The 22,123-nt window shown below is 36.3% G+C and overlaps 1 protein-coding gene across 3 annotated transcripts in view; it reads left to right on the top strand.

The window, feature by feature from the left end:
- The window catches only part of lrrc4ca (leucine rich repeat containing 4C, genome duplicate a), a 227,361-nt gene that overhangs the window by 199,728 nt on the left and 5,510 nt on the right, over positions 1-22,123 (top strand). For all 3 annotated transcript variants that reach the window (XM_039656998.2, XM_039656997.2, XM_039656999.2), the window contains one exon: positions 3,568-3,637. The gene's annotated coding sequence lies outside the window, so the exon portion shown is untranslated. The remainder of the gene's footprint in view (positions 1-3,567; positions 3,638-22,123) is intronic.

The raw sequence follows: 22,123 nt of genomic DNA, 5'->3' as shown, positions 1-22,123 counted from the left end.
ATTATCACAAGGCTGTTTGGGTTTTCATTCCCCCCGCAACATCCTTGTTTAATGTATGCATATTTAAATATGCCAGCTATACTAATTATAGCTAGCATATATTTTCCTCCTGCCAGGAAGACATGTGGCTACCTCACACGAGGTGGAAAACACTAAAAAGACGATCTAGAGCACTTTCAGGGGAGAGAGAGAGATTGGTGATTGGACTGTGGCGCTGATGATGGCGAATACGAGTCTAAGCATTTACTGGAGCTTAAATATGGAGTCACTTTTTTTCCCATTAAAGGCTGCAAAACATATGTAGTGAGTCTGGAGTCGATCAAACAAACGCAACAGACAAGCTCACAAAATATATAACAGACTCGAGCTGCTTTGTTTGTTTACATGCATGCTTATGGTATCAGGTGGCTTGGAGGATATGAAGAGTTAAAATTAAATTAAAAATTCTGACTAAAATCTATTCGGCCAGGAAGAGATTGTTTGACTAGCACATTTGAAGTTTAAATTTGAAATATCTCATAGTAGCTGCTGGTAACTTGTAAAATATTTTTTAAAAAAAGCATTATTTTCAGGCAGACTGGTAAAAACCAGTTCACTCTGACTCCTGGAAATGGAATTATTTAATCCAATCAGATTAGAGCTTGCAAGTTTGAGAAAGTAAATGCGTTTTTTTTTTTTTTATATTTAAATGCATTAGATTGTCAGTGGTTGGATTGTAGGTTGTCTCGGCTTATATTTAAACCAATTCAACAATCTTTTGTGTTTATTAATATGAGGAACTGCTCTCTGAAGACTGCATATAGATGCAGTGCTCATGGGAGATTTAGCCTCGCAGTTCTTATGTGTGCATTTTTTGTTTCATGCGTCTATTTTCTCCATATTGTTAGTCAAAGTCACTCTCTGTATTATATAACACTTCCTGAAAAGCATGTTGTATAGCTCATGTCACGCCCCCTCATTTTCTGGGACAGAAGCGAATGAGCATTACTGCATATAAGCACATATTGTATTATTTTGTATTGCACAGACAAAAAAAGCCTGCATTTGGAGAAGAGTATACAGAAGAGCATTATGCATGATATTTATTTTCATTTAGCTTTGCTTGCATATTAATAATCATAATAGTCGTTTGTGTGAGTGTGTTTGGGGCCAGATGCTCAATTGCCTGTTATTCATATTGATCAAATGATTTTAAACATAATAACCATCATACTGATGTGCAGTCAATTTGAGTTTGCTTGAATATGCACTGCTGCTGGGTTTAACTACAATACTTTATTTGGAGCGGTTACATTTTATTAAAATGCTATTTTAAAGTGATGTAAACTGTCAGCTTGAATACAAGCCATAGTTCCACTAAATAGTGAAAATTCTGTCATTATTTGAAAGCTCCAAAAAGGAAAGAAAAAAAGAAAACGGGGGAGAAACAAAGTTGAGGAAAATTGCAGTAAACCGGGGCAACATTTTTGGTTATGACACACGTGAGAAACAGTGGCACTCTGACGTCAAATCTGACATAATGCGCCAAGATCCATTTTGAAATTCATTTTGAAATGTTTTAGAATAGAAGGTGATCAGAAACTAACAACATGAATGGTTAAGCTATTGCACAAATTGTACTGGTGCTTTTATAATACTTTTATGCTTTGTTTCATGGACTGTAAAATATACATTTTTTTTACATTTATCATATTTATACAGAAGCGTATTGCATTCACTTGAGGAAAAAAAAATCCACTCTGTTTTTCTCAATTAACGAGTTAATTATTTTAAAATTATGAGAATTTTTAATGGAAAAAAAGTTTTTGCTCTGTTTTTTTCTGAATTAACGAGTTAATTATCTCAGAATTACGAGATAATTTTTCATGGGAAAAAGTTTTTGCTCTCTTTTTCTGAATTAACGAGTTAATTATCTCAGAATTACAAGATAATTTGTCATGGAAAAAAGTTTTTGCTCTATTTTTCTGAATTAGTGAGTTAATTATCTCAGAATTATGAGATCATTTTTCATGGAAAAAAAGATTTTTCTCTGTTTTTCTTAGTTAACGGGTTAATTATCTCAGAATTGCAAGAATTGTTCATGGAAAAAAGTTTTTGCTCTGTTTTTCTGAATTAACGAGTTAATTATCTCAGAATTATGAGATAATTTTTGGAAAAAAAGTTTTTGCTCTGTTTTTCTGAATTAATTAGTGAATTATTTCAGAATTCCAAGATAATTTTTCATGGAAAAAGTTTTTGCTCTATTTATCTGAATTAATGAGTTAATCATCTCAGAATAATGAGATAATTTTTCATGAAAAAAATATTTTTCTCTGTTTTTTCTGAATTTCTGAGTTTGAGATAATCAAGTCATTAATTCAGAAAAATAGAGCAAAACAATTTTTCCATTTAAAACGATCTTGTAATTCTGAGATATTTAACTCATTAATTTAGAAAAACAGAGCAAAAACTTTATTTCCATGAACAATTATCTTGTAATTCTGAGATAATGAACCCATTTCCATTCAGAAAATTCATTTAAAACAGAGTAGATTTTTTTTTCTTCTTTTAGTGAATGCAATACGCTTCCATATATTTATGCCGGATATCCAATGCAGTATTTTGCAGGGCTTCCAGCACAGATCAAATCCACTATTGTTTTACATAGAAATGCTGTATAGTCTATACAGTATTTAATGCAATTACATCAAAAACAACTATGTAATTAATTACACCCAACACTGCATTTAACCATGTATTACTGTCTTTGGAAGGCTTTTGTCTTCCAAAACATTAAAATGTACAATTTCATACCATTTCATATTTACATGTAATGTGGGGATTCCCCAACTTTTGTTTGCTATTAAATAAAAAAAAAACTCACTATAAAAATCCGTTCTTGACATCATCCCTGCACACTACATAACAGAATGATTATTTTTTTAGATTAACTGTCCCTTTAATTTGTGATAGCAAGGCCGCTTTTCATTGGGTTTCCCACCTTGTAAATTAGAGTTAAACATCAGGTCAGCAAAACAACTCTGCAAACCACACAAGGAAAAAAAGTACACACACTATCCACTTACAAAAAAACACTTAGAAATGAGAAACTTGAGGATCAAACAAAAATGCTTCTGCTTGTTTAGCAACTGTGGCGTCTGAGTCATCTCCTCTGTTCAGGAAACTGTGAAACATTTCTAGCTGGTCATTGTGAACGAAACCAAGTGAGGATATCTGGTGTTAGTATTTATAAAAAGCGCATCTAGTATTCTGAACCGTGTGAAGTCAGAAGAAAATGGGTACACTAGTAAAAAAAAAAAAAGCGGTCCAAAAGGGTTTTTGGTTCCTTGGAATTTTAATAATCTATAGAATAACCTATTGTGTGTTGGAAAGGTTCCATAGATTCAAAAATGTACCATCTTGGAACCATCAATTCCAGTAAAGCACTTTATTTTTAAGAGCCTCTTGTTTCATATGTTTTTAAACTAAGGTTTTGTTTCCTTTTCAAACATTTGGAGCCGAGTAACCGACAGCATCCAAGTGGTTTTGCAATTGTAACGTGGCTGTTCTTCTCTTTTGTGTGCGCAGGGCGAAGCCAGCTAGCGAAACCGAGCGTGAAGATGTCCAGAAACTGCTGGCACTGTGGAAGACTTGGCAGGTGAGTGTACAGGAACAGGTTGTGAGGAACACACTTTGGCTGATTTGAGATCAGGCACTGAGCCTTGTCTGAAGATGGGATCTTGTGCGACATACACACGCTGATTGAGGAACTAGCACTGTCTCGTTGGAGAGGAAGATGGAAGAGATCAAACAAGACTGTTTTACAGCTAGTTCGTGTATCTGATGTTTATTTATTTTTAATACTCCCAGACAAACACAATATTCTTAATTAATCCCCCAGCTGATCATAAACCCCCGGTTTTCACAGACGAGGCTTAAAGGAATAGTTCACTTAAAAATGAAAATTCTGTCATCATTTACTCAAAATATCTTCTTTTGGGGTCAATACAGGTTTTTAAACAACTTGACCGATTTTTTTAAGTGAACTATTCCTTTAAAGGAGTTTGCTGATAATTTACTCACCCCCATGTCATCCAAGATATCCATGTCAATTAAGGTTTTTGATAAGGATTTTTCTCCATATAATGGACTTCAGTGGGAACCAAACGGTTCAAGGTTCAAAAGACAGTTTCAGTGAAAACTGCAAACTGTTCAAAGGGCTTTAAACGATTCCAGACAATGAATAAGGGTCTTATCATGTGAAACGATCGCTCATTTCAAAAATAAATAACATAGTTTAAGTTTTATAAGCTCAAATGCTCACCTTTCTCTGTTCTGTGATGCACGTTTGTGACTCTCCTGTTCGAACTCATTTATCAAAATGAACAAATCTTTTTTCGTGTCATTTCGTTCATTCAACGAACGAAATGAACAAGTTGAATCAGGAAAAGATTCGTTCATTTTGATGAACGAGTTTGAACAGGAGAGTCACAAACGTGCATCACAGAACAGAGAAAGGCGAGCACCTGAACCGTTTGAACCTTGAACCGTTTGGTTCCCATTGAAGTCCATTATATGGAGAAAAATCCTGGAATGTTTTCATCAAAAACCTTAATTTCTTTTCGACTGAAGAAAGAATGACATGGACATCTTGGATGACATGGGGGTGAGTAAATTATCAGCAAAAGTGTCTATTTTAAAAAAGTGAACTACTCCTTTAAGCCTAGTCCCAGTCTAAAATACATTTTTGAGCTGTTTTAACTATAAAAGCGACTTAAATGTCAATTGAACAGAGAGGCCTAAGCCTGACTTAATCTAAACCTGGTTTGTGAAACCAGACCAACATGTTATAGTTTAACAGGTTGTTCACACATTTACATTTATTCATTTTGTAAACTACAGCACGTCTCTCTTTTTTTTTTTGTACTCAAGTATGATTTTTTGTTTTACCAATCATGTGCTGAAATCACTGAATAAGACCACTGTAGTTTGCAGAGCTACGCCGTTTTCACCAGCATCATTTCAGAACGTAATCAGCAGTGAAATTGCTCGTATCCTGTGGAATTGTTTTCCGTGGAATATTCAAGCAGATTTTCCCATGCTCTTGCCGAACAGAGCAAATCAACAACATATGAAAAAATTTGGTGAGATATATTTTTTGAAAACTCTCTCAACCAAACATTTCAGATGCTTGCAATTCTGTGTTAATATCAATTATTTTCTTTGAAATATTAGATTTTCTTAAAAACATTTTTTGATGACAGTATACCCTACCGGTCGACATTAGGTGTTTTAATATATTTTAAAATATATTAAAATAGAAATCATATATTGTAAATTGTAAGGATATTTCACAATTTTACTGTTTTTACTGTATTTGTTTGTGCACATATAAATGCAGCCTTAGTAAACATAAAAGTCATACACAAAACCGTCTGTGTATGTGTGTGTGTGTGTGTGTGTGTGTGTACTTTAGCACCCCTGCAGAAGTCCAGTGTCTCAATAACATTAGTGTTTTTTAATATTTATTTATTTTTAATTTTTTTTTTTACTAACTTAATAAAATGTTGCAATCAAAAATAACCTATTTTCAAGTGGGGAAAAAAAGAGAACAAAAATGTATTTCAAAGTAAATAACAGAAATAAATAGATCTAATAACCTTTTGGACGTACAGTGTGAGTAGTCAAACCTCACACACATTCACACTCATGTTCACCCTTCTGTAATATCATTTTTTCTTTGGATGGGGGAGCTGTGGGTGAGTTAAGGGTCTGTCCTAAATGTACCCCGGCTGTGCTGTTCCCCTGAGAGGGGAGCCTGGGTCAGCTGATTAAAAAGATAATGAGTTGAAGTGATAGATTTATGTTTTTTTCCTGCAATATGTGGCCTTTTGCCATCTCCCGTAGGAGGCGGTAACTGTATAAATAACAGATGGTGACATTGGAAAGCAACTGCTCCCTCGTCTTAGTTGTCTCAGCCTTTTCTGTGGCTTTGTTAAATTAAACACCACAGTGATTAGGGCGCACAACATCCAGAGCATCAAACACAACCCGGCCTCCTTCAGAAAGCCTGTCCTGACTCATGCATATTGACATTTGATCAGGACACATTTTAATGGTTGTGTCTGCTCGTTTGTACATGACAGATGCTTACATAACATACATTAGCTTCGTTTTGTCGGATTGTATGAATGATAAAAGCTGGTACAAAGTACAAAGGGGTTTGAATACTACAGTACGGCTGCACAACATATCACATTTATTGAAAAGTTTATGTATATTATGTATATTTTATGTATATAAGCAATTAAAACAATTAAAAAATAATTACAAAGAAATGGCAAGTAACATGAAATAAGTGTCATTTTGATGCATTTTTTTGTAATAACTAGTTCGTTAATCGGTTTTATTTACAACTTAAAAAAAAAAATTACCATGTGTTTTTTTTCATGAAAATACTTTGTGTGTGTGTGTGTGTGTTTTTTTTAGTTTAAAAAAGTTAGTCATTATTATCGTTAACTATTAAAAAAAAATGGTAAAACTAAAAAAATCTGTTAATTGAAATTAAGCTAAAATACAACATAAATAGTAGTTATATATATATATATATATATATATATATATATATATATATATATATATATATATATATATATATGCTTCCTTGGCAATAAACAATGATTAATTGGAAATAAATAAAACAAGCTAAAATCCAAATAAATTATATATATATATATATATATATAATATTGCTATTTTATGTTTCATTTATTTAGATTTCAGTTTGTTTTATTTATTTCCAATTAATCATTGTTTGTATATATATATATATATATAAAATATTGCTATTTTATGTTTCATTTATTTAGATTTCAGTTTGTTTGTTTTATATATATATATATATATATATATATGTATAAAATAAAATTGACAAAAGCCCATAAAAAAATTACTAAAATGATTTACCATTTATTAAACAATTAATTATTTAACTAAAATTAACATGAAAACTAAATTAAACGCTTGCAGCCTTCATCCCCATTCACTTTGATTGTATGGAAAAGCAACTGGGACATTCCACAAAACATTCCTGCATCTGTATGTATGCATCTTCAATGTTCAACTGAAATAAGAAAGTGTTTTGAGAGGCATGAATAGTACATAATAACAGAAAATTCATTTTGGCCTCAGTATCTCTTTAATAAAGATGTTATAAAGAAAAAAAAATCATAATTTGTTGTCACAGAGGCACTATATAGGGCAAAGTACAAAGCTATCAGTAAATAAGACCTAGGGACTGGAAGTGCAGATGCCTGTCGAGGACACACCGATGCGCGTGATGCTCAGCGGTAGCAGATAATGTAGAAGTGGCATTATTATTCTGAACCAGGAGTTTGCTCTGCACACCCGAGCCGTTCAAAGACTGATTTCAGATCAGAAAAGAAAGCAACCCTGGATGCTGAGTTTAACGCACGGAGCACAGTGTGTTCCTGCACCTGCAGCTAAATTATCTGTTATTAATTCAACAAATGTAGTGTAACATGAGCATGTCTCGTCTCCGCACTCCTGCAGGGATTTCGCCTGCGATCTGCATCTCCTCCTACCTGAGGTTTTTAGTGCTAAAACTACAGAGTTCCTTCTTTTAGAGCAGTAGAAAAGAGATACATTAAGATGTATAATGCAACCAACCTTCATTTTTATTATTCTTTTCACTTCTTATTGTTGTCGCGCTTTGTCACACTTGTTTCACAATTTTTCTTCTGTGAAAGGAGAAGTCTCACTCTGTTGTAGCTGACACATTTTCATACGTAAACAGTAATGTGTTGAACGGATGACTTCCAAGGAATTGTTGCTATTTGTTTGGATTTAACTTTTTTTGGGTGTTTAATTAGAAGACAGAATGTCAGTATAGACGCTGAGGTGTTCAGATAATACAGATGGATTTGTATTAGACAGGAGTGTATTTAATACAGGTGGGACTGTAGGGACTGACTGGAATTGTCACTTGACTTTATGATCCTGAAAGAGGTATCTGTCCTTCCACGCTCCCTTGACAACCTTGGACAAGACAAACGTAGGACGGTTAGTGAAAACACTCCAGCGAGGCGATTATTATTATTGAAGGGCGCAAAAGGGATTGTCGTGATGACGTAAAAACTTCCGAAAACTTTGTTGTCTCGCTGCTTTGTCAATGACTTTGCAGGCAGTGTTTGCCCAAGGAGACACCTCACGAAATCTCAGACAAACTTCTGAGGCACCGTAACGGTTTCAATGATCTACAGCGAAATAGAGAGAGCTTTGGTGATGTGAATGTTTAAAGGGGTCCTATTATACCCTTTTCATGAGATGTAAAATAATCTCTGATGTCCCCAGAGTGTGTATGTGAAGTTTTAGCTCAAAATACCCCACAGATTTTTTATTATGGCATGTTTAAAATGATCATTTTTTGAGGGTGTCCCTTTAAATGCAAATGAGCTGCTGCTACCAGCACTGAGGGCGGAGCTTCAAGAGCTCCTGTGTTAGCAGCTCAAATTACCTCACACGAGTACATGCGACATCATGTAGAATCCAACAAGACATTTCTGAATGTTTATTTGATGAATTAATGTAGCTGATGTGGAGTTTAAAGGGGTCATGAACTGGCTTTTTAAATGTTATTATGTTGTCGTCTGAGGTGAACTTATGACGTTCGCTTGGTTTTTGCATTCAAAAACATCGAAATTAATATGTAATAGGCTATTTTCTACACTAATTTTGAGCCTTGCTCAAAAACGCTCGGTTTTTATGGGCGTCTCGCATTGAAGACTTGGAAGTAAACGGAAGTAAGACTTGGAAGTAAACAGTTTTGCATATTATAATGAGTTTCAACTCACTTGTCTGTGCTTGTGGGGGAAATTGTTTTGTAAAATGGCAACCGGAATGATTCGCCCATACATGTTCAACCCAGAGTCTGTGTGTTGCACCATTCCTGTCAGATCCAATATAGACGGAACAGCACTGTTCTTTACTCTTAATCGGTCTGCAAATCCAGTCTTGTTTAAAAAACAATCCTCAGTGAAATTAAGCGAACAGACTGACAATGTCGATCCAGTTTGTCAACACAATGTAGGCATCTATGTTATTTAGCTATGCGTGTAATGCGCAAATCTGTGGGCGGGGCTAAACAGGCTGTGTTGAACTAGGCGCTGATCTTCTTCTGCGGGGGTGGTGCTTTATCGTCTTTGTGGTCATAGTTCCCCACTTTTAAAAACGAGTCGTTTGCTGAGCCTGGTGTCAATAAAAGCTTTTATTGGACTAACAAGGACGTTTTCAGTTCTGAAACTTACAGGATATTCTTATAATATGATGACCTCTTAGATGTCAAAAGCTCAAGGACAAATTCTTCTAGACAAGATATCTTCTAGTCATCGATTACCTGCATATTCTGTCATGATAACCTATAAACCGCATTCCTGGGATTGGGGTTTATGCAAATTTTAGGGGTAGTGATGTCTCTAACCTGTGAGGAAGCTCCATTTGTTGTAGTCGTTAAAAAGCGATATCTGTAAAAGAAAACATCTCCCTTTGCAACTTTGAGCTTCGTAACTTTGCAGACATTGTTTATGCTCAAACAGCAACATTACACACTAACTAAAGTTAAAAAAGTGACATAATCAACCACCCCTTCAATGACTACAATAGTAATTTCTCGCTAGCAATGACATCAAAAGTGGAAAACGTTGGTCAAAACTTTACATTTCCACACAAATTGACGACCAGGTGCAACTTTGAGACGCCATCTTTGTTTTTTAGCTTAACCGTCACAGAATGTAAAGCAAAGAATTGTGGGATATCGAAGGCAGCGAAGGACATATCTATGCTGCCTTCAAAAATCCATCAGATGAAGGTATCTCAGAAGACAGGAAGTGAAGCTAGTGTTGCGTTCAGACCTACCTTTGAATGCGTTCCTCTGAAGGCAGCATTTATCAGTGTTGGGACGCAGCCGTGGTCTTGTGGCTGTCTTTGAAATTACGGCGGCAGCCAACAGCGTTCACCTTTTGTGAATTCCCTTAAGTGGCGTCCAGGCAACTTTCTTCCTGATGAGCTCTGACGGTCTCCAGCTGTGTCTCTCGATACGCCACCAGGCGTGCCCGTACCTCCAAGCCATGTGTTGGCAGCGGGCCGCCGTCCTTGGTGCCGAACAGACGCAGCTGTGAAAGGAACATCGGTTGTGAATGCACAGATGCCTCCACCAGACGTGAAACTTCATCATACATCAATACTTCCTCAATAAGACAACCTTCTTCCCGAGGCTGCAGACATTATTTGGAGATTCAATCCATAACGTAATATTACAGAAGCGATATGTGTCGTGTATATGTAACAACAGTATTGTTTAATTCTATTACTTGACGACTAACTTTCTCGCAAAAGAAGCATCCGGACACATAATAATGTCTAGACGCTGATTGTAGGAGCTGATCTCCTCAGCAGGGTCCGATCCCCCCCGCGGGCAGATCCGATCGATACGGCATCTGTGTGTCACACACAATTCTGCCTAATTACACTAATACATCAAACCAGGTGGCAGCGATGCAGGAGATAACGTCACATCTGTATGTATGCGTCAGGAGATTATCCGCGGTAACGATTTCCTGCCATGTTTTCTGTGTTTTTGATGGTGTATATGAGGATCCGAATGTGTAATTGTTTCAGATAGAGAGAGGAGGACGTCAGCGGGGGATACTGTATCCCATGATGCAATGCGCTCATCTTCATTTACCACTTGCTCGATGTCAATGTCAAATGTCATTGTTATAGTCATAATTGACAATATTTTTGCACTATAATTGACACTATAAAATCAATCATTACATAATAATAACATTTATATATTCAATTAATTATTTAAGGCTAGTAATGTATTGTAGACATTCTAAAATCCTAGGAAGTAATTTAAGACAATAAAAGTCATGAAGTCATGAACTCCTTTGAAGTCATGTACTTAATTGTATTCTCTTCAAGAGAATTCTCTTCTTTTTTATGTTGATCTTAACATATCTTCATGACTTATTGTTTAATTGGATTACATAACTATACACAACTGAATCAAAGCGTAAAATAGCCCTATTTTGTCCCCAAATCATATGTAACGAGCAAGCTTGCGATTTCAGGACCATTGGTCCAAGGCATGTTCCCGGTGCGACAGTGGGGTTGGAATTTGCACGGCTCATTTGTCTGTAAAATGTGTTGCCTTAGGCCAGGCCTCACACCCCTCTCCATCCTCTGACCGGCTCGTGGAAATGATTTAGACTCAATTGTTTGGTGAATGTGTGCCCCGTGGATGTATTGGTCAGTCACTCATGATTAACTACACTCATCTACTCTCAGCCCACTTTTCACGTGTAGGTCACAGGGTCAGGGGTGATTCACACTGTATCATATACAAATGTGACCTATTGCAAAATATAGCACAATTATAATCCAGTACAGTAAATGCTGTATATATATATATATATATATATATATATATATTATAATTTACTTTTGTTAAATTAGCAAACATTCATATTTTTATATTATTTGTATAATTAATAACGAATAACATGAATAAAATATTTTACAGTTAAAAAAATTGTAATGCTTAAAACAAGATAAATATACTTTATCTTGGGAAATATAGCGAAATATTAATATAGTTTGGTTTTCATAGAATTTATGTTTAATAACGTGTAAAAAATATATCGTTTATTGTATCGTTTTTAATTAGCTATAATATTTCTCACACCATTAAAAACATTTTCCCAATCTTGAAAATCATTTACGTGTTGAAATCACTTTGTCAAATGTATTACAAGATATTTTCTCTGAAAGCAAGGCTTAAAGTAGTTCATTTTTAAAAATTACTAAAAATTACTAATTTTTCTAATTAAAAGTGACTAATTTACTCACCCCCATGTCATCCAAGATGTCCATGTCTTTCTTTTTTCAGTCGAAAAGAAATTAAGGTTTTTGATGAAAACATTCCAGGATTTTCTCCATATAATGGACTTCACTGGGAACCAAACGGTTCAAGGTCCAAATGAGAGTTTCAGTGCAGCTTCAAATGGCTTTAAACGACACCAGATGATGAATAAGGGTCTTATCAAGGACCCTTCGAGTCATGACTCGAAAAAAGATTTGTTCATTTTGATGAACAAGTTCGAACAGGAGAGTGAGAAACGCTCATCACAGAACAGAGCAAGGCGAGTATTTGTGCTTATAAAACGTAAACGCTTTATTTATTTTTGAAATGACCGATCGTTTCGCTAGATAAGACCCTTATTCATCGTCTGGTGTCGTTTAAAGCCCTTTGAAGCTGCACTGAAACTCTCATTTGGACCTTGAACCATTTGGTTCCCAATGAAGTCCATTATATGGAGAACATCCTGGAATGTTTTCATCAAAAACCTTAATTTCTTTTCGACTGAAGAAAGAAACATGGACATCTTGGATTGTGAGTAAATTATCAGCAAAAGTTTTTTTTTTTTTTTTAAAGTGAACTAATCCTTTAATATCTTATACTTCAACTCTAGAGTAAATGTGTCTTGTTTTAGTTTTTTTATTATTTAATTTACTGCAAAGCATGACTTGATTAGATGTAAATGCAATGGCCACAATTATTCAGATGGCTAGTTAACTGGTCTAATAAACGGGTCCATTGGAGTTACTTTAGATTTAGTCCCAGAGCAATGTCTCCCCTCAGACCTGCCCTTTGTGTAATCACAATAATTCCAGCAAATAGATGAACGCCTGTGCAAATCAAACCTGATGTGCCACTCTCCACCAGCCAATTTACATGAATGGACTTTTAGGGAGCATTTTACATAAGAACAGCTTACATCATACAATCTCACTGTGTGTGTGGGCCAACTCTCTCTCTCTCTCTCTCTCTCTCTCTCTCAGTTTCAAAAAAGACTGACAGTTAATGTTTTAAAAAAAATCTCTCAGCCACTAACAGCAAAGGTCATGCAGGATTTGTGCTTTATCTGTTTATTTAATGTATCTCAATCAGCAGGCATTGGTTCTTTCCATTAGATAACATACATTTCACCAAACTTGGGAATCCACAGGGGTTTTTAAATATGAATAGAAATGGGTAAATTGCCACGCTGAGCTTTGTCTGTTTGTTGGATTGGCAGAGAGAAGATTGGTTCTCTTATTGACATTTTAATCAAGTCTAGTGGAGAGAGTCTTATTGTGAAAGCATTAACAATGCAACACTCTAGTGGCGTGAATCGTTTCGTTCCTTGTCATGGAAAGGAAAATGCGAAATCGTCTCAATTAGGGAAGTGTATTTCTGTCTGAGTAGCAAGAAATAGCAGTGAAGAGTTTCTATTCATAGATCTGACATAGCTGACATGTGTTAAGCTCAATGTCTTTTTTTTCTCCTTTCAATTATATGTGAGATTTGTGTCGAGTCACCGGTTCGTGTCAACAAAATGATGTCGGTGAAGCACAAATGTCCTTTGACACTTCTTTACGAAAGATAACTAGTTAAAAAAGAAGGCTTTGCTGTTGATTTGGATTATTCTGTTCACAATTTGTCTCCATCGTGCCTCCTTGCAGGGGGGTTGGCATGGCAACCAAGGACAGGAAGTAAATCAGTGCCAGCTGGAAAAGTGGTCGCCAAGGAGACATGGAGCAGAAACTTTGCTGTGCCCATTGACAACAAGGTGGGAGGGATTTCTGGGGTCCTGGAGGGATATCTAGGGTCCGGGAGGTTAGTTGAACTGGGGTGTGTCGAGGGAAGTGATATAATTGCAGAGATGCTAATGAGAAGACAGAACTCATTTGCATAAACAGTGCTGTTTCTGAAAAGAGTTCTGGAATACAGAATACGCCAGATGGCCACTTGTTACTTTGGAAGTGCCTATTCTGTTGCAGAATTACGATGCTTCAATCTAACTCATCCAGAATAGAAAATGGGTTCTTAATTAAATTAGCGGGTTTTGCAGCTCGAGCCGTTGAGGCAAAAATAGTCAGATGTGTTGTGTTGACTAAGTAAGGTCAATTGAGTATGGGTGCCGACTCTTTTATTTGCAGGTTCTGCCTGTTGAAATGTTCACCGAACAACATGATTTATAGCCTGGGAAAACCCAGACAACTTCCGGCAAATTTAGATTTGCTCTGAAAGTTAGTCTGGAAAAGAGCTCATTAAAGCCCATTCCCAATCTGTCGAAATCGAGGCACCAATCAGAAACGTTGGGGCGGGCTTTTCACGATGACGGCAGCAGTGTGATTTTGAAACAGATTTTGTAGCCTACATTACAAAGATGGATGCCGCCGTCGAACATCACTCGTTCGAATCAGCTATCGCGTCTGTTTTAAGCGTTTTGAACGTTTCCTTTTAGTTAAAAACCGAGCAAAGAACAACACTCGGAGTGCAACGCTCTGCATACGTCATCTTCTTCGCTTTGATTGGTTTTAGGTCTATCCGCGACGTCCGTTGGCCACCCCCTCTGGAAATGATTTGTCTATAACGCTTTGCCAGACCATAACTCAGTTACAACTGAGAACGGTCTGGTTTTAACCAGGCTACATGATTTACCCAAATGACATTTTTAATGGGTCAACGTCTTTTGTTGGCCCTGCAGCAATATTTGGCCAAAACCTAAACTTAACTCAAAATCTGATTGCTTGATTAGAATGTGATTCCGGGACCAATGAAGATGTTGCTCCAAGAAAGTCAGAATTGAATTGACATGATGTGAAGGCCAAGTATAGCAAATTATTCTCGGAATGTGGCCTCAGCATTTAACCCATCCAAGTTAGTGCTATAGTTAACACACACTGCAAACCGTGGACACACACACCCGGAGCAGTGGGCAGCCATTTTTGCCCAGTAATTTTCAGCTGGTATTGAAAATCTAACCCACGACCTTGGGGTTACAAGTCTGACTTTCTAACCATTAGGCCACGACTGCCCGTGACTAAATGTTTCTTAACTGACCATGTTGGTTTTCATAAATAAGCTGCACAACTGTGCATGCATAAATTTGGTCGGTCCAAATATTTATTTATGATGCTCTCATGACACTCCTATACAAAGGTCATTTAGTGGATAAATTGCATCAGATGAAACTGAATGTTTTTTTGTCTTTTTTTTCCAGATGTTTTAATGTGTATTCATTCAATAACCTCCATGTCTAAGAACAGATGATGAATGATTACATCCAGAGCTTTTTCCACAATAAAGAATCACTTTTATTCTGCACTATGAAGTGTGATAAATTGACGTAACTTAATAATTAAGGCAATGGGTTTCCTTATTTTTTTTAAGTAAAAAGCTTCATGTGTAATTGAAAATATTATAGAAGTAGTTCACTTAAAAAAAAAAAAAAAACTTTTTTGCTGATAATTTACTCACCCCCATGTCATCCAAGATGTCCATGTCTTTCTTTCTTCAGTCGATAATAAATTAAGGTTTTTTATGAAAACATTTCAGGATTTTTCTCCATATAATGCACTTTACTGGGAACCAAACGGTCCAAGGTCCAAAAGACAGTATAAGTGCAAACTGTTTAAAGGGCTTTAAATGATTCCAGACGATGAATAAGGGTCTTATCAAGTGAAACGATCGCTCATTTAAAAAAAAAAAAAAAAGTTTAAGTTTTATAAGCTCAAATGCTCGCCTTGCTCTGTTCTGTGTGACTCTCCTTTTCGAACTCGTTCATCAAAATGAACAAATCTTTTTTCGAGTCAATTGGTTCATTTCATTCGTTTTATATAAAGTTAACTACTCCTTTAAGTTATGTGGACTTGACAATTCCACCTAACTTAATTGTTTCAATTATGCATGAAGATTATTTACTTAATTTTAAGGCAATGGGTTTCCTCACTTTAAGTTAATTGATCACTTTTCACAATGCAGAAAAAAAAGTGATTCTTCATTGTGAAAAAAGCTCTAGATGAAATCATTCATCATCATCTGGTCTTAGACATGGCTCTTATTGAATGAATACGCATTCATAACATCTAGAAAAAAGAAAATCCATTCAGTTTCATGTGATGCAATTTATCCAGCTGCGGCACTGAATCTTCTCTGGTTGGGAATGATATTAGAGAGAGAGAGAGAGAGTTTGCCTTAATGGAATCTCCACCATTTTATTGCACCCCGTTCTCCCCTTAATTTCCCTGCTGTAAAAAATGCAGCTGACCTGCTTGGATCGCGCATGTCATTAGGTCGTCTGTTTGTAGAACTCTTCAAAGAGCACCAGTATTTCTATCACCCTCATGTATTGCCATCTTGTCATTGTGTACATCCAGACACCTCTTTCCATTTCTTCTCATCAGGCGAGTTTTTTCCTGACAGAGCTCGCCTCGTCTTTCTCTGTAGGGGCCTTTCCACCACTCTCCCTGCCAGTGCGTTTCCACCTGCCACCACCGCGGGGGTCTGGACTTGTGCGGTGCTAACAGATAGTCTGCTTTTGTTTCCACAGTTGCCAAAACCCATTTCCTTGATGTAACCTCCAGTTGCGACTGTCTGACGGAGCCCACATACTTCGTTCCATTCCATTCCTGAATATGAGTGTACAGTGATGGATGCCGTTGTCCCCCCTTTCTGTCCCCCGTTCTCGAAGGAGCTGCAGTTCCGCAATGCCCTATAAATGAAACACTGTTGCTCTTTACTGATTTGGCATGACTCATCCTTTTCATCCCTCTTTTTTTTAGTGGAACCAAGATCCTCCTTGCTGCGGAATTCACAGGATTACTGAGAGGGAGGAACTCTCTTTGCATGGTGGCTAAAGCATTAATTCGTCCAATTTGTTAAAAACATGGACTCATACAGGAATGAAACAACCATCCTTATGAGTGAGTCACTGAAAAATTCACTGCTGATTCATTCAGAAATGAACTAAATTACTTGTATTAAGTGAGTCTAAACCATTTACTCATCCAATTCATTCCAAAGCACAGTTAAGCAAACTACTATTTATGAGTGAGTCACTGAAGCATTCACTCATCCAATACACACTGAAACAAGTGACGATCTGAGTCATTGAATCAATCTCAATCGATTCCTTCAAAACATTGAATCATCAAGAAATTAAATTACTGTTTATCAGAAATCCATTTAAAGGAGTAGTTCGCTTTTAAAAAAAGCGTTTGCTGATAATTTACTCACCCCCATGTCATCCAAGATAATCCATGTCATTCTTTCTTCAGTTGAAAATAAGTTAAGGTTTTTGATGAAAACATTCTAGGATTTTTCTCCATATAATGCACTTTACTGGGCACCAAAGGTTTCAAGGTCCAAAAGACAGTTTCAGTGAAAACTGTTCAAAGCCAGGGCTTTAAACGATTCCAGACGATTAATAAGGGTCTTATCAAGCGAAACTTTTGTTATGTGCTTTCGTGACTCTCATGTTGGAACTCGTTTATCAAAATGAACGAATCTTTTTTTCCAAGTCATTTGGTTCATTCAACGAACGAAATGAATGATTTGACTCGGAAAAAGATTTGTTCATTTTGATGAACGAGTTCAAACAGGAGAGTCACACAGAACAGAGCAAGGCGAGCATTTGAGCTTTTTATTATGAGCGATTGTTTTGTTTGATAAGACCCTTATTCATCATCCGGAATCATTTAAAGGCGTTTGCACTGAAACTGTCTTTTGGACCTTGAACCGTTTGGTTACCAGTAAAGTGCATTATATGGAGAAAAATCCTGGAATGTTTTCATCAAAAACCCTAATTTCTTTTCGACTGAAAAAAGAAAGACATGGACATCTTGGATGACATGGGGGTGAGTAAATAATCAGCAAAAGTTTTTTTTTTTTTTTTTTTTAATAAAGTGAACTACTCCTTTAAGATGTCATTTAAACATTGAATTCTTCTCAGTGTATTTAGAAATATTTTTTTGGCAAAATTAAAATAGACACAGTGTCTTGTGCCTAAAATGTAACCCAATATTAACGACAGCATTCTTGCTTGTTTGGTATTACTTCACTATTTTTCCTGTGTGCTGTTGTACGCGTGTTGTCATAACATTCGAAGGTGAGCACTGCTGCAGGTTACTTGATTCTACAGTCCATCAGCTGTTCATCCGGCTGTAGATGGATGACCCTGTGGAGAACTTCCACTCCAGCTTTCATTTATATGAAGCAATTCCCAGTCTTGTAAAGCAATGGTTGAACTATCATAGTTTATTGATGCTATCCAGCATACCTATGAATTGTGGCCTGCAGATAAATGAAACCTGGCTCAGGGCCTCTCTGACCGCGGTTGAAAAATCGAAAGGAAATCTCTAATTTTCCCAATTCCTTGGGGTTTTGAATAGTTTTGATATGACATGTTTGTTATACAACAGGATTACTCATAGCTCAGCTTTACCCTCATCTGTGGCTTGGGTGTGTTACCAAATGACGGTGCAATGCACAGTAAATGTTTTCTAAATGCATGATAGGAACACAAGTATCAGAAAAGTTGAGTAATTTTACTTAATTTTATAATGTTGGTATTTACGCTTTCATTTCTACACGATTGAATTGAGTACTACTGCGCTGTAAAAAACAATTAGTTCAGTTTACTTAATTTTATTATGCAAACTCGTTGGCTTAATTTCATTAAGTAACCATAACTTAACTGCATCAAGTTACATTTTATTAATCCATTTAAGTTGTCAACTTAATTCTGTCTGTGATCTGAGGAAGTGTATCCCCAGAGTGCATTGCGGCATGAATAAATTAATTGCTTTGTTTTTCTGTTTTTGGCTTTATTTTACCATTACAATTTTATTTGCTACCGTCCGTTATAGAGCAGAAAAACAAACAAACAAACAAACAATTAATTAAATAATTAATAAAATGTGTGTGTGTGTGTGTGTGTGTGTGTGTGTGTGTGTATATATATATATATATATATAAATATTGCTTCACTTCTTTTGAAATCAAATAATTGTGATTTCATGTTGCATCACTGCAATCAATTGGAAGAGAATTACAAAATATACAAAAAATAATATTCAAGATGACTATTTCAAGATAAATAAGAAGAATGATGACTGCAGAAGTGGAAGAAATTAGTGAAAAGTCTATTAAGATTTGCCCCACCAATGGCAATGTGTGGGGAGGGGGCAAAATGGTACTCAAACCAGTCAAGTAATGTTTAAGGTTTTTCTGAGTAACGAAGGCAAAACATGCAAACAGTACAGATTACTAAGAAATTTTAAGTTGAACAAATTATTGGACATTAAGTAAAGTTAACAAAAAAATCTTAGATTTTACAGTGTACTTTTTTTTATTCTTGCCTGAACTAACTTTTTTCATGCAAATTACATTGTTTTTTCTCTGAACTATTTACTTTACCACAAAATATTTTTATCAGTGTATCTTCTACTTACTTTTCTTCTCTCCTTCCACTTTTTTCCTTTCTTTTCTGACCTTCTTCAATTTCCCGCACATTCCTCTTTCCTTTTTCTTCTTCCTGATTTTAACTTTTCATAGTTTCTTCCACTTTTCCCTTCTACTTCATCTTTCTTTACATTTTCTTTTCCCCTTCCCTCTTCTACTTCCTCATGTCGATCTCATTCCTTTTCATCTATCCTTCTTCCTACTCTCCTTTCTACTTCCTTTTCGTTTCACCTTCGCCTTCCAATTTCTTCTTCCTACTCTTACTTACATCCTCTTCTTTTCTTCAAACCTTATCTTCCCTTACCTCTCTCCTCTTCTCGAAGTTGAACAGCATATTAATCCAAAACGGCTCTTGACATTTGATTCTTTTGTGCGGAACTGTATGATTGCCATAATTGTTTTCACCTCAACCTGCTCACCCTGCCGTGTGATGGAAAGTACAGAAGCTTTTCTAGCCCGTGCTGTGTAAAGAAACACACAGCCGCATTTTGTCAGCAGCAATGGAATTCACTTTAAAATTAATTCACTTTGTTACACCTCACACCTTTCAAGGCTTTCGCCGCTTGATCCGCTTCTTTACCTCCCACCCTGCTGAAACGTTTGCCGCCTGCTTCATCATCTCTTACTGGGCAAGAAGTTTAAAAATGTATTCATTTCATAATCATATTTTTTGTTTATCATTTTTTCATCTAATTCCCTTCCCACACGAAATCCAATTTTGCCAGGCTCATTGTTTGAGAAGCAGCGGGATTTTTATGGAGTGCTTTTTTGTTTGCCCCCCTCTCTCTCTCTCTCTCTCTCTCGACTTGGAGCAACCTAGATTGTGTTATGCAATTTTATTAGTGTAAAATCAAATCAGGGAAGATAAACCGGACCTTGAATCCAGCAGGGCTCCCTTTTTAAAGATTTGTGAAGTTAAACCTTTATCTTTTGTTGTAATTGAGCATTTACACACAAGAGCTATATTACAATTATCTGTGTATGAAATTCGATTAAATTGAGTATAAATGGGCATATCGTTATATTGAAATTCATTCTCCTTCAAAACGTTTAGTGATAACAAAGTTGATTTTCATGTGTGATCATCACCAGCAGTCTGGAAGACTTCAGGGCAGCAGTACAAGTAGATTTGCGATGAAAAAATGGATTGTTATGGCATTCATTATTAGGTTAAAACCAGCACCCTGCCGAGAGGAAGAGAAAAGGCGAGCAAGAGAGTGAAAAGTAGTACAAACAGTTTTGCCAAGCTTTCAATACATCGTGTTGTAATGCCCAAAGGGAAGAACATCCATGTTCAACGGTTCTCCATAAGATCCAACAAAACCGACTGTGAGCAGATTGTCTACAGACATAATACAAGAATGAGTCCAATCTAAACGCCCCTACAAAAGTTACAAAGTTACACATGACCCTTAATCCAACTAATTATATAATGCTTTTTCAAGTCCAAGCAGTCATTCAAGAAAATTTACAGCTAATAACCGTAGTAAAAAAAAAAGTTTCAGGGTTTCAATACAAGATTTCAAAACTAACACGTGCTGACGTTAGAGAAATCGTGTTGGCTTTGGTTATCAGGGAGTGTATGAACTGAAAGATTACATATAAAATCATTAAATGTTTATATAGAACAGCTGATAAATGTATAAATACTAGGGCTGTCAGTTTAACGCGTTATTAACGGCGTTAACGCAAACCCATTTTAACGGCGTTAATATTTTTATCGCGCGATTAACGGTCTTTTTGTCCTAGCAAACTTTGTATTTTTTTCGCATGCTTTTGCAACAGGACGCGGCATGCGTCCTGATCCATCCATCGCCCTCCTCATCCACTCAAAGCCGGCTCACAAGCCCAAACGTGTGTTTGCGGCATGCCTGTTGTTTTGTTTACGGTCTAGATCCGCTTGCGCTTTGGTCGAAGAAGCAACAAAACGTCCTCGCGCAGCACAAGCCATTGAGATGAAAGGGTTTCAGAGCGCAGCGCGAGGACGTTTTGTGCCGCACACACTCGTTTCGGCTTGCGACCCAGCCATCATCATCGCAGCACATCCAGTCTGAAACACCACTTGATGATGGCCAAGCAAACACACACACACAAACACACACACACACAGATGATGCGAATTCTCCGCTCCCTCGCCAATATTAGGGCCTCGTCAGTATTTCTTTCACCCTTTTATTGATAGACAGTGTTACATTGTGTGAGAGATTATTTGTAGGCTATAGTGTGAAATTGAACACTATTCCAATGTTATTTTCAATAATATTTTTTCCACTTTTCCATATTGATAAGAGCATTAAAATGAGAAAAAAAAATAATGTAACAAAAAGAAATCAAGAGACATTTAGAATAGATAAAAATGTGCGATTAATCGCGAGTTAACTATGACATTAATGCGATTAATCGCGATTAAATGTTTTAATCGTTTGACAGCACTAATAAATACTAATGTAAATGCATGCTAAAAATGCTAAAGCTAAAACAAATGTGAAGAAAAAAACTAGACTCTCTAAATCAGTACACACAAATGAATAGTCAGCTGGCTGATGACTAATAAACTAGTTGACCTGACCAGTTCCTTTCAGTATCATTAAAGTGAGTCACATACTCAGCTGTGACAACATGCGTCTGTCCACACACTTCTTGTCTCAGGTTTCATTCTCAGTCCAGTCACACGCGTGTCTTTAAGTGTGTGTTCGCTTTAGATATGTAGGGTTGACTGAAGGATCGGTAGGTGGGAAGCTGTGCTTTTATTTATGCCTCCTCTGCTAGAAT

This window comes from Pimephales promelas, chromosome 25 (assembly GCF_988280905.1).
Source record: "Pimephales promelas chromosome 25, fPimPro1.hap1.1, whole genome shotgun sequence".
In the NCBI taxonomy this organism is placed as follows: domain Eukaryota; kingdom Metazoa; phylum Chordata; class Actinopteri; order Cypriniformes; family Leuciscidae; genus Pimephales; species Pimephales promelas.
Note: the sequence above shows the minus strand (reverse complement) of the source record. Positions and strands in the feature narration are given on the sequence as shown.